Source organism: Nyctereutes procyonoides, unplaced genomic scaffold, assembly GCF_905146905.1.
Source record: "Nyctereutes procyonoides isolate TBG_1078 unplaced genomic scaffold, NYPRO_anot_genome, whole genome shotgun sequence".
Lineage (NCBI taxonomy): Eukaryota > Metazoa > Chordata > Mammalia > Carnivora > Canidae > Nyctereutes > Nyctereutes procyonoides.
In genome coordinates this window covers 18677010-18690326 of record NW_026575041.1, presented here as the reverse complement: position 1 = coordinate 18690326, position 13317 = coordinate 18677010, and positions in this window count along the sequence as shown.

Genomic DNA, 13317 nt, shown 5'->3' with positions numbered 1-13317 from the left:
CTAAGGACAGGAAAATATATATCCTATCTCATCTTCATCCCTTGCTTTGATCTCCTCCTACAGGTGTTCCTTGTGTACTAAACTTAACTAAAACATGAAGGAAGAGGAGTTCAGTGATGTGGCCCTTACAAGTCAGCCTCTGGAGAACAGGGGGATTTTCTTGGGTGGAATGTGGATACGGAAGTGTTCAGTTTGTGCCTTGTAGTATATTACAGCTTGATTTGGGCTGGACTTGCTTTCTAAAAGGATTAAATTTAGGACCTGACTCCAGAAATCTATCCATTCGGTGCTGTCACCTAGTGAGAGACTGGAGGGATAGGAAATAGAGCCAGCTCCTGGTGGCAAGTATGTATAAGACAATCCCTAGTATGTTGAGGCATTTGGTCTATGTTCTCAAATTTAGGACAGTTTTAGTCACTATGGCAGGAGCTAGCAAATTTTCTGCAAAGTGCCAGATAGTAAATACTTTAGATTTTGCAGGTTATGTGGTCTTTATCATAATTACTTAACTCTCTTCAGAGATAAAAGCAGCATAGACAACCCCTAAACAAATGGATGTGCCTGGGTTCCTATAAAACCTTATTTATAAAAGTAGGTTAAGAACAGGATTCAGAAAAAAAAAAAAAGAACAGGATTCAGATACCTCTACTGTGCAGAAGCTGAATCAGAAACAGGAAATTGAATCGAAAGGGCAGTTATATAGACTAGGCCAATCCAGCAGTAACTGGTGAATACTATGAGCATTAGTTAGCAATTTTGTGCTCAGGATTTACCTTCAGGCAAACTGATTTACAGCAGTGAATCTATAACTACGAGATTAATTTCTGACACCCCTGGCTGGAGGGTTGATCCTGCTAAAATACTGTTTTTTTACAGTTAAATTCGGTTCAGGAACCTAGTGGGACCAAGGTTACAGGTAGCAGATGCTCTCACTTTTGAGAGATATGAAATCAGCTAACCTGTTCCAATGGACTTCTAAGGTACCTGCATGAACGAGCCTCTCTTTCTTATAAGATCCTCCTCTGGACATTCTTGTAGGCCTTATCTGTTGCTCTGAATTTCATCCCCTTGTTTTTTCCTTGGTGTCGGAACAGATCTGCATTCATCCTGTGCAGTGGGCCTACTCTCCAGATTCTACCTTGTCCCCATTTGGCCAATTCTAGTTTGACAAGATATAGATTAAGATTGCTTGCATTCCCAGCTAGTATTTTTATGTATTTTTCATTTACTTTACATATAAAACTTTGGTTGTATTTCAATGGTTATTTTTTGAAATTGAGTTTGACTTGGTGCATATAGCTTTAAGCCATTAAAAGGTTTAATTGAAGATTCAGGAATGTAATCCATTTGGCTCTCTAGATTTATTAGCCCCTGAATCACACACGGCAGAAACCGGAACGTCAAACAGTTCTTGTCCAGATTTTAAGTTACTTCATTGTGGTTTCAACATAGAAAAGGCACAGTTCAGAGCTTTTAGCTCCAGATTCAAATACTTGACAGAGAGTTTTGGATTCCTTCCAAAAGTTCTGACACTTTAAAAAAGTTATGCACTTTTCTTTTATAGTAGTGGGAATGGATTTCCATGCGTGTAATAACCTTCCCTCAGTCCCTCACCTATCAACCTTTCTGACCAAGGGTGTGCAGTTGAGCAAATAGGGGTTGGCTTGAGAGTGTGGCCATGGGGCAGAGCTGTGCTAACTGGCCCATGCAGGATTATGTTGAAGAATTAAGCTTTGTTTTCACCTTGTTAATTGGACTAAGCAGAATTGTGAGTTGGCCTGAAGTGATCTCTAAAACAGATCTGCTCACCACACGTTTAGTTAGCGAGCGGCTGTTTGCCATTTATAAGACAGGATGTGAAAACCAGCAGCAGTGACTGCTAAGTCAACCCTTCTGGAGGGGATCCAGAGCAGCTGGAAGGGAGCATAGACTAAGGGTGGAGGTTCTGTTAGATTTCTCTCAAGATGCCAAGTGGGGTTATGGCTTCACATAGTTCCTACCACCATGGAAGAGTGAGCAGAGTAGCAGGAGGCCTGAGGTTGGGCAGGATTATAAATTGGAGAGTTCTTGATGTGGGAATAAGAAATCAGGATTCTAGTCTCAGCTCTGCCTTTAATTGCTATGTAAGGGAGGTCTAATCACTCAGCCTTTTCTGGGAGTTGGTTTCCTTATCTGTAAAGAAGGAATAATTAGTCCTGCCCTATCTTTCTCAAAGAGATGATGAGTACCAAATGAGAACATTAATGAATGTGAAAGAACTTCAAAATAGTATAAAGCACAAGAGAAAGACATTATTATCATGACTGCTAATAAAATTGATGGACTCACTAGCATCACAATGCTTTCTGTATCAAACATAAACTCCTCCCCCAGGCTTCCAAGTCCTTTTCTGAGCTAGACTTCACTTTCTGAGGCACTATTACAAATCTCTTGCCTGGACTTTGCTCCAACTAAGCTAGTCTCACAATATTTCTTTCCACAACACAGTTTGCTCCTCCCTATCTTTATGTTTTCATGTATTTTGTTTCTGGTTTCATCCCAACTCTTTTTTTCACCTCCCCTCACAGCGTCATTCTGTCTCTTAAAGCAAGTTCCAGAAAGACACCCCACTCAGATCTCTTCTCACTCGAAATAATCCTTGGAAGATCCCATATACTTCCAGGGCATTAACACCATCTGTCTGCTGATAAATTCTTCTCATTTTAGTTGATGACAACACCATTCTCTAACTGGAAGTTAGACAAGATGCATTCTTTCCCCTCTTCTGCATCCTTTCCCTCATATTCCACATTTCCTTATCCCTCTGGTCCTGTACCATCTGTCTCCTGAATCTCTGTAGCATTGCTGCTGCCTTACTTTGGATCCCAATCTCTGATAAATTGGATTATTGTCACAGTTTACTGATTAGAGCCACTGATTCCAGTCTGTTACCCTGACAATATATCTTCTACTCTTCTGCCAAAGAAGTTTCTAAAACACAAATCTGATTATGCCATTTCCCTGCTTCAGATACTTCAGTGACTCATGCTTTTCAGAACTAAGTTCAAATGTAGCATGATAGTACACACATCTCCTCATGTTCTTGCTCCTACCTAACCTTCTCCCCACTGGGTATAAATCTTTTTAGGTCTTGAAATCATCTAAGAATATGAGGGAAAATAAAATTTTATAGGTAAAGATTTGCAAACAATTAACCATTTGTTCCTGGAGCTCAACCTTGCCACCCTTATGAATCACCACATTCAAAGTCTCCAACCTCACTCCTTGCTGTCTCCCCACATAGACACTTGGCTCCAGGCACAGAGGTTCCCAATGATATGTGGCTTTTTCATGCCTCTGTACCTTCATATTTTGTATCCCCTCTGCCAGGAATTCCCTTCTTACCATCTTTGTTCAGCTGAAGATCACTTGTCCCTCAACTTAGTTCAAATATTTCTATATCTAGGACATCTTCTCTATTTGGTTTATTTATTCCTGCTTTGTGGTTCCAGAGTAGCCTGAGTAGTCTTGCATCCCACTTGTCCTCAACAGAATTTTGATCTGTTGCATCTTTACTTGCTAGATTATTTTACTCGCTAGGTAAAGATCTTGTCTTAATTAACGTATTTCCAGCTAACAGCATATTACCTGCCATATAAGAAGCACTCAGTAAAATATCTGCTGAATGGCATTGAATTGTTTCTATCTAACATACTCTCCTCCCTCTCTTTAACTAGCATGCACCTTATAGGTCCCTTAAGAGTAACCACAAAGACAATCTCTGTATATAATCTTGCTTCATTATCCCCATCATTTAATGATCTTCTCTTTGAATTTCTTTATTGCTAGTGTGTGGTTTTAGCATTGCATATTAATTTAGAGGTTATTTTGAAATATATCATCCTAAACTATTTTAAGTATAAGATGCTGTGTAGGGTAGAACTAAGTTCAAATGTAGAATAAGGAGTCAGAAGACCTTATTCTAGTTTTAGCTCTGCTCTGAGCTAAATGTGTAGCTCTAGGCAAAATATTGACTTTTCCCTCCCTTGGTTTATGTTTTCTTATTTTTAAAATGAGGGGTCTATATAATCTGTAAGATAGCTTCCTGTTAAGAGGCTATATGCCACTAATGTCTTTAAGTTTTTACATATCATATTTATATACTTCAGCTTTCCAATTACACTGTAGTTCCTGCATGCAAGGGATATTTTGTGTTGCAGTCCCTTTTTTGTCTATGGATCACTAACTACACATCTATAGACACATCAAATGAGCAATTAGTAACTCTAAGCGTCACCCTGAGAGATTGTGAAAGCATGATATAACAGAGTTAATAAAATCATTTTTTGCAATTTCAAATCTTTAGATTACTCAGGAGTTGTATGTTGTTAATGTATCTCATGTATACATCCCTTTACCAGTACTTTCCTTGAGAAGGAAGGCCAAATTTGAATCTTCAAACCTTCTTTTTGAAGTAGGAATTTCCTCCCATCTTAGGAAAAGATGTATTCTGATTCAAAGTGGGAAAAAGAGCTTTAGGAGACTCTTAAAGACCTTCAAAGGAATTTTTGGAATCTAAATTATGCCAAGAAAATTTAGCAAAAATAAATCAGAAAATATATGATTTTTTTCTTGATAATCTAAAGGAAAATCTGCTGCTTTTCAGAGTATAATTTAGGATTTCACCAGACTATGAATTTTTGGCTGATGGTCAGAGACATTTTTATTATTTCAAAGAAAGGCAAAAGGTTAGTAGTCTGGGTAATATGCAGTGACATTCATTATATCATACTGGCTTTTTCTTTTTTTTAAAACAACTCTGTTTGTCCAGGATAAGTATTCTTCATCTTCTTTCATCTCAGCTTTTGAAAATCAACAGCACCCTCCCTCAGTAGTGACCATGTGTATAGAGGACTCAACCATGGGTTGTAGAGGTCAAAAGAGTTGCAGTTGAAGCAATTCTGTATAGCTGAATAGTAGATCCTCAGCACCAAACCCTGTTTTGCAAAGAATAAATCAAGTCTTTCCTTGACTAATTTAGACTGACTCTGTTGAAACTGTAACAGCCACTAAATACTTAATTCACCTCAATCAGCTGTTTCTTTTCTGTTGGTCAATGTGGGTGGGAAATGACCTTGATTTTCTGATTAAAGGAGTCAAAATTATACTAACCACACATTTATCATAGATTTGCATTCATAATTATTTATTTTTATATCTCTACCAAGAGTATTTGGAGCATTTGATTTACTTAAAGCAGATCAATTTTTAACCCTCCTCTGCTCTATATAACACAATTATTCTTTAATGATTATTATTTTTTGTAGTACTTAGTACACTACACCATGAGTTCCTTGAAGTCAGGTACATGTCTTACTTATCTTTGAATCTCTAGGGCTACTATTTTGCCTGAATTTTAGTAGATTTCCAGGAAATGTTTATGAATTGAATGAATGAAAGATTGGATAGATCATCATCTGTAGCATGGCCAAGATTGATTACTAAGTGACTTTTAGCATGCTAGAGATTATATACCACATTAGATAGAAGTCTGCATTTACTTTGGTATGCCTAGATAATGCCTACAAAATTCTTTAAAGGTGTTATGTAGGATTCTACTAGTGGAAACCTGTGAACTTGATGATAGGTTCTTATGTTTCAGGGTCAGGTCTGATCTCTCCAAGTCTTTTGAAACCATAGCTCCTGGCATTTCAAGTGCTCTCTCTATAGGCCCAAAGTGAGTCAGATGCCCAAACTGTCACAGCTAATTTGCCCTCACTATCGAAATTCTGTGCTGGGTATCAGAATCACACAAGCGTGTCTCTTACCCTCTAATTGTTACTCAGCTTTCATATTTCACACTCATTCTGCAAGCCCTGAAGTGCAAATTTAGTAAATAGGGAGTAAAAATACACTACTACATTATGCTTCAATTTTCCATACCATATCATTTGCTGCATAGAGATTCTCAGTGAAGATGTCAGACTGAGTACCACCATTTAAAGAATGTAAGTGCTCTGTCACTCTGAGGGTAATCCATTTTAAAATAAGCTTTCTTCTAGGACTCCTGTTTATCCATTGATACAAAAATAAGCAAGAATTTAAGCCATCTTAAAAAGTAACTCCTTTGACAGTTTTACAACTCTAGTATGAAAAACAGATTCATATAAATACATAATATCTTAATATGCCTCCCAGATGATACTTTTTCCCCACCCTATGAGCATAAATGTATTCATAAGTTCAATTAGTAATATCCCAAGTAATATCAGGCCTTGAGAGGCAAGCAATGTGGCATTTTATAATACATTTTAAAAATTCTTCAGAGTGGCCCAGTCTTCAAGATGAAATCAGGCTACTGGTAGGGGAATATGGTTCTTTGGGATTTGCCACAGTGTGGGATGCAGAGGGCCATTCTCCTTCTTGATGAGTCCCCTGACAGTTCAGAACTCTACATTTGAGGCTTGGTCAGATGAAGATGTACCAGAAGAAATTTCATTGACCTAGAATAATTATTTTGTGTTCTTTTTCTTTTTAACATTTGTTGGGTTTTATTAGTATTTATTTGCCTGGCACCATGTTAGGCACCCTTGCATGAATTATGTAATTGACTTTAACTCTCTCAATCAACCTATGAAATGGCTTTTATTTCTCTTCCTTTATACATGAGGCAACTGTGGTGTTCAGATAATTAGCCAGTATTTAAAATTAGATTTTCTTATTATTTTATGTATGGTATACTTTCTACAATACAATAGCAAGGACAGTGGTCACTACTTCAAACATAAGTTGTAACCAAATTGACCATTTTTCTGTTTGTCAAGCTTGCCATGCATTCTCATGCTCCTAGATTCACAAAGGTTATTCTTGGAGATCACTATTTCCTTTCTCTATGCCTAACAAAATTCTCCCTACTGGAGCCCTCATAAAGGTTTTTACCACCTCTGGGAAGCCTGTGATTTCCCCTAGCACCTGGGACTTCTACCATTATAGCACTGATTACACTGTGTGCTGAGGCCTTGCTTATTGTACTGCCCAAAGCTATAAACCTTGTGAAACAGGGTGGAGCCCATTAGCAGCACTAGCATTATGCCTGGAGCCTAATGGGTGCTCAACATATAACTATTAATTGAATGTCGTTGAATCTGATTGTAATTCCTTTGCTTTTTCTTCAAAACCCCAATGGTTGTCTTTGGAATGTGGGACTGGGAGGTAGGTGGGAGGAAGCACACTTTTCTTTGTATGCCTTTGGTGTAAATAACCATGTTCATACATTAACTTATAAATAAAAGCAACAAGTATTAAAAGGAAAAACAAAAACTCTGCTATATGATTATGAAAGGGTGTACTTTTTTCCCCCACAGTCTTTCTCCAAATTCTTTTTATGTATTGGCAAACCAAAAACTCTCAACAGAATAACCAGTGGATCTATTGGTGGTGAAATATTGTTACAGAGGCAAGTGTATGCCATTTGTCTAATTTAGTCACCCTGGCTGTGAACCATAGTCTGCTGCTACTGAACACAGTGCAGAAGGCCAAAACTAGGTGGGAAAATTTCTGATATGAAAGACTTATGAAATAGTCAATGCAAATATATTTGGTAGGTTTATAGGAAAACTTTAATTTTCTCACATATACGTTACACATCATTAATCACTTGGAGCTTGAAGAAAATGAAGATATTTTGGCTGAACGGTAATAGGATAGTCTCTTTTGATAAGAAAACAATATAAATGTACTAGATATGAATCAGCCCCAATAAATAATCCAGGAGATTTTTTTAAGGTAGGAAAAAGAAAGCTTTTCAAGGCTATAAATATATAAAGGAACAGATTTCTAGAGAAGATATTGAACTAAATGTGAGGCAAACCCCATTAAAGGAAGATTAAATTAAAAGCTCAGAAAAACTTGACAGTGCCCTTGTTTGGGGGGAAAATATAGAGACTCTCAATTGGAAATGGAATATATAGTAGTTGATCATAAATATAATCTGTTAATAAGGAGCACAAATTAAAGTTATTTTAATCCATCAAATGACTATTAAGTGGTTCTTTCTAGGAATGGAGCCCTTTCCTAAGAACTGCAAAGAGGTGTAGAATATAAGGCCAAGTGCTTTCCTTATGGGAATTTACAATTTAGAATGGTGGAAATGATAAAATGAGTATTGAAGTAATCACAGTAACCCTAAAATTAGAATTAACATCTGAGGGATACATACAACAACTTAAAAAGTAGAAGAGGAGAACTTCATACAATAGAGTTGATGAGAGACTATTCATCCCAAGTGGTGTGGTGTTAGGGATCTGTAGTGAAGCAGGAAACATTCTAGGAACAAGGAATAAACAGGAGCATATAGGCTTGAGGTAGAAGGTATGGAGTGAAAGGAATAGTAGGCTCTACTCTGGCTGTAGCATAGGATACATGTAGAAAACTGGTCAGAATAAAACTTCAGTACCTAGGTTTGGATGAACTTACCTGCCAACTTGCATAAGGGAGGCAATGTAGAACTTGAAAAGAGCAAAGTACTGGGACTCAGAAGACCTGGACTCAGGTTCTACTTCAACATTTTGACCCGATATTTGCCCCTCAGGATGCACTAAAATAACTGTTTTGTTTTTCACAGAACTGAGGGTTGGTGTGAGGAGCCAACGAGCTAAGACTTTGTAAAGTATGAAGAAACACACCTGTAAAAAACCATCATTCCCATTGTAGTGAGGGTCCCAGCTTGAGAAACTAAGCTGTGTTCCTCATCCAGAATTCGTTCCTCACTCAGAATTCATCCATGCCTTTATTGCCATATTTTTATTCCAGAAATATATTTCCATGAATGCCTAAAGATTTTTCTGTAAAAGAACACGTTCTAAAGGAAGAGAGATTTGAAGAATGAAAGGCATAACTATGGGTTAGTGGCTATGAGTATAAACTCCAAAGTCAGACCTGGAATTGAACCTTGACTCCTTAGCCCCGATAAGATATACAACTTCTCTAAGTGATTGAGATAATGACTGATGTAATGTATGTAAAGTGCTTGATAGAGTGCCTGGAAACTACCACAAGTGTAACAAATTATGAATATTATTATTATTATAATTATTTCTATGCCTGATTTAAAGTAAGTGGGCCAGCATCAGGGTACAGAGCTATTGGTCAGTTGTGTTTTCTGGTATCACAGCTCCACAGAGTCATGCCTGAGACCTAGGGAAAGATGTGGTAATAGTACAATGGGTAAAAATTGAAATAGTGAATTTGGGATCCCTGGGTGGCGCAGCGGTTTGGCGCCTGCCTTTGGCCCAGGACGCGATCCTGGAGACCCGGGATCGAATCCCATGTCGGGCTCCCGGTGCATGGAGCCTGCTTCTCCCTCTGCCTGTGTCTCTGCCTCTCTCTCTCTCTCTCTGTGACTATCATAAAAAAAAAAAAAAAAACTTAAAAAAATGAAATAGTGAATTTGTGAGGTGTGGGGAGCACAAGGGAATACAGGGTCGTAGCCCACAGAAAAGATTGTTGGGAGACTTGAAGATGAAGTCCATTGGAGCCCATAGGTCATGTCACCGGATGGTCAGAGCCACTGATCACACACGCCACATTTGGAACAAGGAAAATGTCATGGCCGCAGGTGGCTCCTACAGCAGCATCACTTCAAGGGTCCAGAAGAGAAGGGAGGAAAGTGGTGGAAGGCAGTGTACTGCTGAGGGTAGAACTTGAGGGGTGATGTGAAAGCACCTCTTTGGAAACACTGACAACTCTAAGGAGGAATTTGAGGAAGCTAGAGGAGGAGGCCATGAAGTATTATTTAGTTATTGTTTTGTGCTTCTTTTCTCCTTGCACCTCTTCTCCCATGCCCCCAAACTGGTGTGATGTAATGCTGGTTATACTGAGATGAGGAGGAACACAACAATGCTTAGAAAGACAGGAGCAGGCAGTGGAATGGGCTAGGAGAGAAGCTAGAGCTCTCTGATTCTCTCAATACTTCACGTTCTTCTCTCCACCCCAGAGGGTGGGCAAGACTGTCCTTTACCAGAAGGAACGAAAATGTTAGAGTTGCTATGTCTATTTCTCTAACAGAAATGAGAAAAAAAATTAACTCACCGAACCCTTACGCTCATATTAGACACTGACTTCTCAATTTCATTTCTCATATCAAAGGGCAAGAATACTAATTAAGATTGACCACAAACTATTAATCATTTTTAATTGGGGCTGGATAATGTTATCTGGTGGTGCAGTAGATGAGTGTTTGGTTTGTTGCATTGTACAGCAGTTAAAAGCTTTAGACGACTTGTTATTTTAGCTTCTTAATAACATGTTGCTCTTTCAACGTTTAATATTTAGCAGCACAGGCTTTGGGGGCATGTGTAGCATTATTCCAATGTACCCCTTGATTCCTTGCCCCCTCATTTTCCTGAGGTAGTTATAAAATAGGTTTTCATTTCAACCTGTAGGTGACTTTGAAGACATATTGCCATATGGTGCTAAAAACATTATAATACATCACCGCTTGTTTGCCAGATGTTGTTCTACTCTGCTAGGCAGTGATTCAGATGCTCTGTGATGATTTTGCAAAATGAATCTTGCTAAATTGGAGAGTTTTACTTGTCACATCCCATCTCATTATTATTGGCTGGGTATTCGAGACATACAAGAAAAACACAGTTTGAAATGAATCTATTAGATATGCAAATAGCAGTATTTCCTGTTGCCCAGGTGCCTGGCAGTCTTGCATATGACAGCATCCCCGTTGCACAAAGTGGGAAATGGGGTCACAGGATGCTGACTCCACAGGATGACTTTGATGTAGATGGGCATTGCTAAGGTTTTATTCAAGGCAGTGGGATTTCAAGCTGCTCTCTATGTTGCGCAAGCAGAGACAGGCCTAGCTTTTCTCTAGGTTGAATACCCAGCTGCTTACATAGCGTGATTTGAGAAGGACCAGGGAGGCCCCAGATTTTCTCCTTATGCATTTTAACCATTATTGATTTAGTATTTGAAGTCAGGAGGCTTACTCTAGAATTTCTCTTTTAAATAGTCATATATTATGGCATATTATTAAATAGGCATATATTGTGACATATTATGACTATTTAAAAGGGTTGGGGCAGAGTTTGTAGTATAAGGGGTTAAACTCAATTACCTACCTTTGGTCACCTTTATCCTATATCCGTCTTCAACCTGGTATCCTTAGTACCTGCCAAGCACTCAATGAATATTCATTGAATGACTAAATGAATGAGCTATGAACAAAATGAACAAAAGAACATGACTAGCCTCCGTATAGGAAAAGCTGGGGGAGAATACATGTAACACTGGAAAAATGCTGGGGATGGGAGGATAGTAAAATGACAAGTCAACTTACATGCCCTGAAGTGCCAGGACATGTTTTTGCAGAAAGACTTTCTTTCTGGACCTCATCTCCATAGAGTTACTGAGTGCAGCTTTATGACTGAGACATATACTCCCGGTGCTGTGCACAGTGTAGCTGATTCCTTGTTGGCATGGGCCTTTCAGCCCTTAGCGATTGAGAAGGCTTTCTCCACAGTGCTCTGTATTGGTTGTGATATAGCACCAGTTTTTCACCCAGTCCGGGTCAAACTCCAATCTGTCTGGTTCCACTGTCATTGATAGAGCTGCCAATCTAGCAGACAGCAGATCCATCACTGGCTTTCTGTCAGATGCTTGCTGTCATGTGTTTTGGCAGCTGGACCACAGGACTTTTCCTGGCAAAATACCAGATTCTTATAAAAATGCCTTTAACAGGGATAACCCTTGGACCTAGAATACATTTGAAATCATTATAGCAGGCTACAGATTCACAGTCAGACTTTGGTATTCACACCACAATGGAAAAATTCAGACAGTGATGGATTTCTGATAGTCCAGAATAAAACTTAATTCAGGACAAAAAGGCAAAGCCAAGAGAAAGACTATTCCTCCAGAGGTGATGGCTTCAGTGAATAGCAAGAAGATTACAGAACAAAATTCAAATGTTCACTGTGTGATTCAAACTATGGTGAGAAAATACTAAAGTGTTATATTATAGGGGCTGGAAATTGTAAAGTTTGAAATTGCTGATGGACTAAACAAGTAATTCGATTTCTTTCACTTCACTTTGGAAGGAAGTGGGCAAAATTTCCTATCGACAAGTGCGTAATATATACTTGCTAAGGTAATAGCTACTTGGGCTTTAACTATATGCTAAGCATATGGACATTTCATTTCTCATGTCTTTTGATTCTCATTATACTCCTATGAGGTTGGTGTTATTGTGCCCATTTTCCAGATAATGAACCAGACTTGGAGATGACAAGTGATTTGGCATAAGGGGCTTACGAGTAAACTTACATTTTAGAACTGGCTCTATCCTGTGTCCCATCCACTGTGTTCAACTGCTTTGCTAGGCCTGTGGAAGTGTAGGAAATACAGTGGTGCCTGCACAGATCCCCCTTCACTGGACTGCATACGCACCCTACCCCTAGCAGCTGTGTTACCTGCTAGTGCCTTGCAACTGTCCCATCCCCTTGTCCTGCTGCCTTGCCCAGCATTACTCATCCCTCCCCAGCCTTGTGGCTCATGACAGATTGGTACTTCAAGGCAGGCAACTCTGTGCTACGGTTTTTGCTCTAGAAAGCCTTAACCCTATGAATACAGCCAAGAACATATTGCTCTGTGACCACTTTCCACTTCGTATACCACTCTCTTCCCTCCTTCGCAGGTCCATCCTTAAGAACACTCTGTCAATAAATCACATCCACCTAAATGCCCATCTCAGCCTCTGCTTCTAGGCAACCTGACCGAGGGAGAGTTTCTTCCTCCAAGAAGCATGCAATATTAATGTAAGGAAGAACTTTGAAAATAGCCAGTGCTATTCAAAGATGGAATAAATTGTTTGGGTCAAAATTGAGTTCCCTCTTTCAAGAAGTATACAATATAGACTGGATATAAAGATCATTTGGGCAGAGAGTTGTATAGAGATTTCAGGCATGAACTTGGAGGAGGCACTAGGTAAACTTTAACTTCAAGATTCAATGATGTCATGAACTGAAACTTGTTAATAGTATTTTTTTTTTTTGCATATAGTGCCTTATATTTTCTTTAAAAAGTGGTATTGCCTGATGGTAAGGAATATGGATGCTATAGCCTGACTTCTTGGGATCAAAGCCTACCTCTAATATTTATTTGTAGTAGAATCTGGGGCAAGTTTCTTGACAACTCTGTACCTTGGTTTCCTTATCAGGAAAATGAAGAAATGCCTAACTCAAGGTTTGCCGTGAGAATTAAATGAGTTGGTAACATGTGAAATGCTTAGAATAGTATCTGGCATATAACAAGTGCTCAATAAAT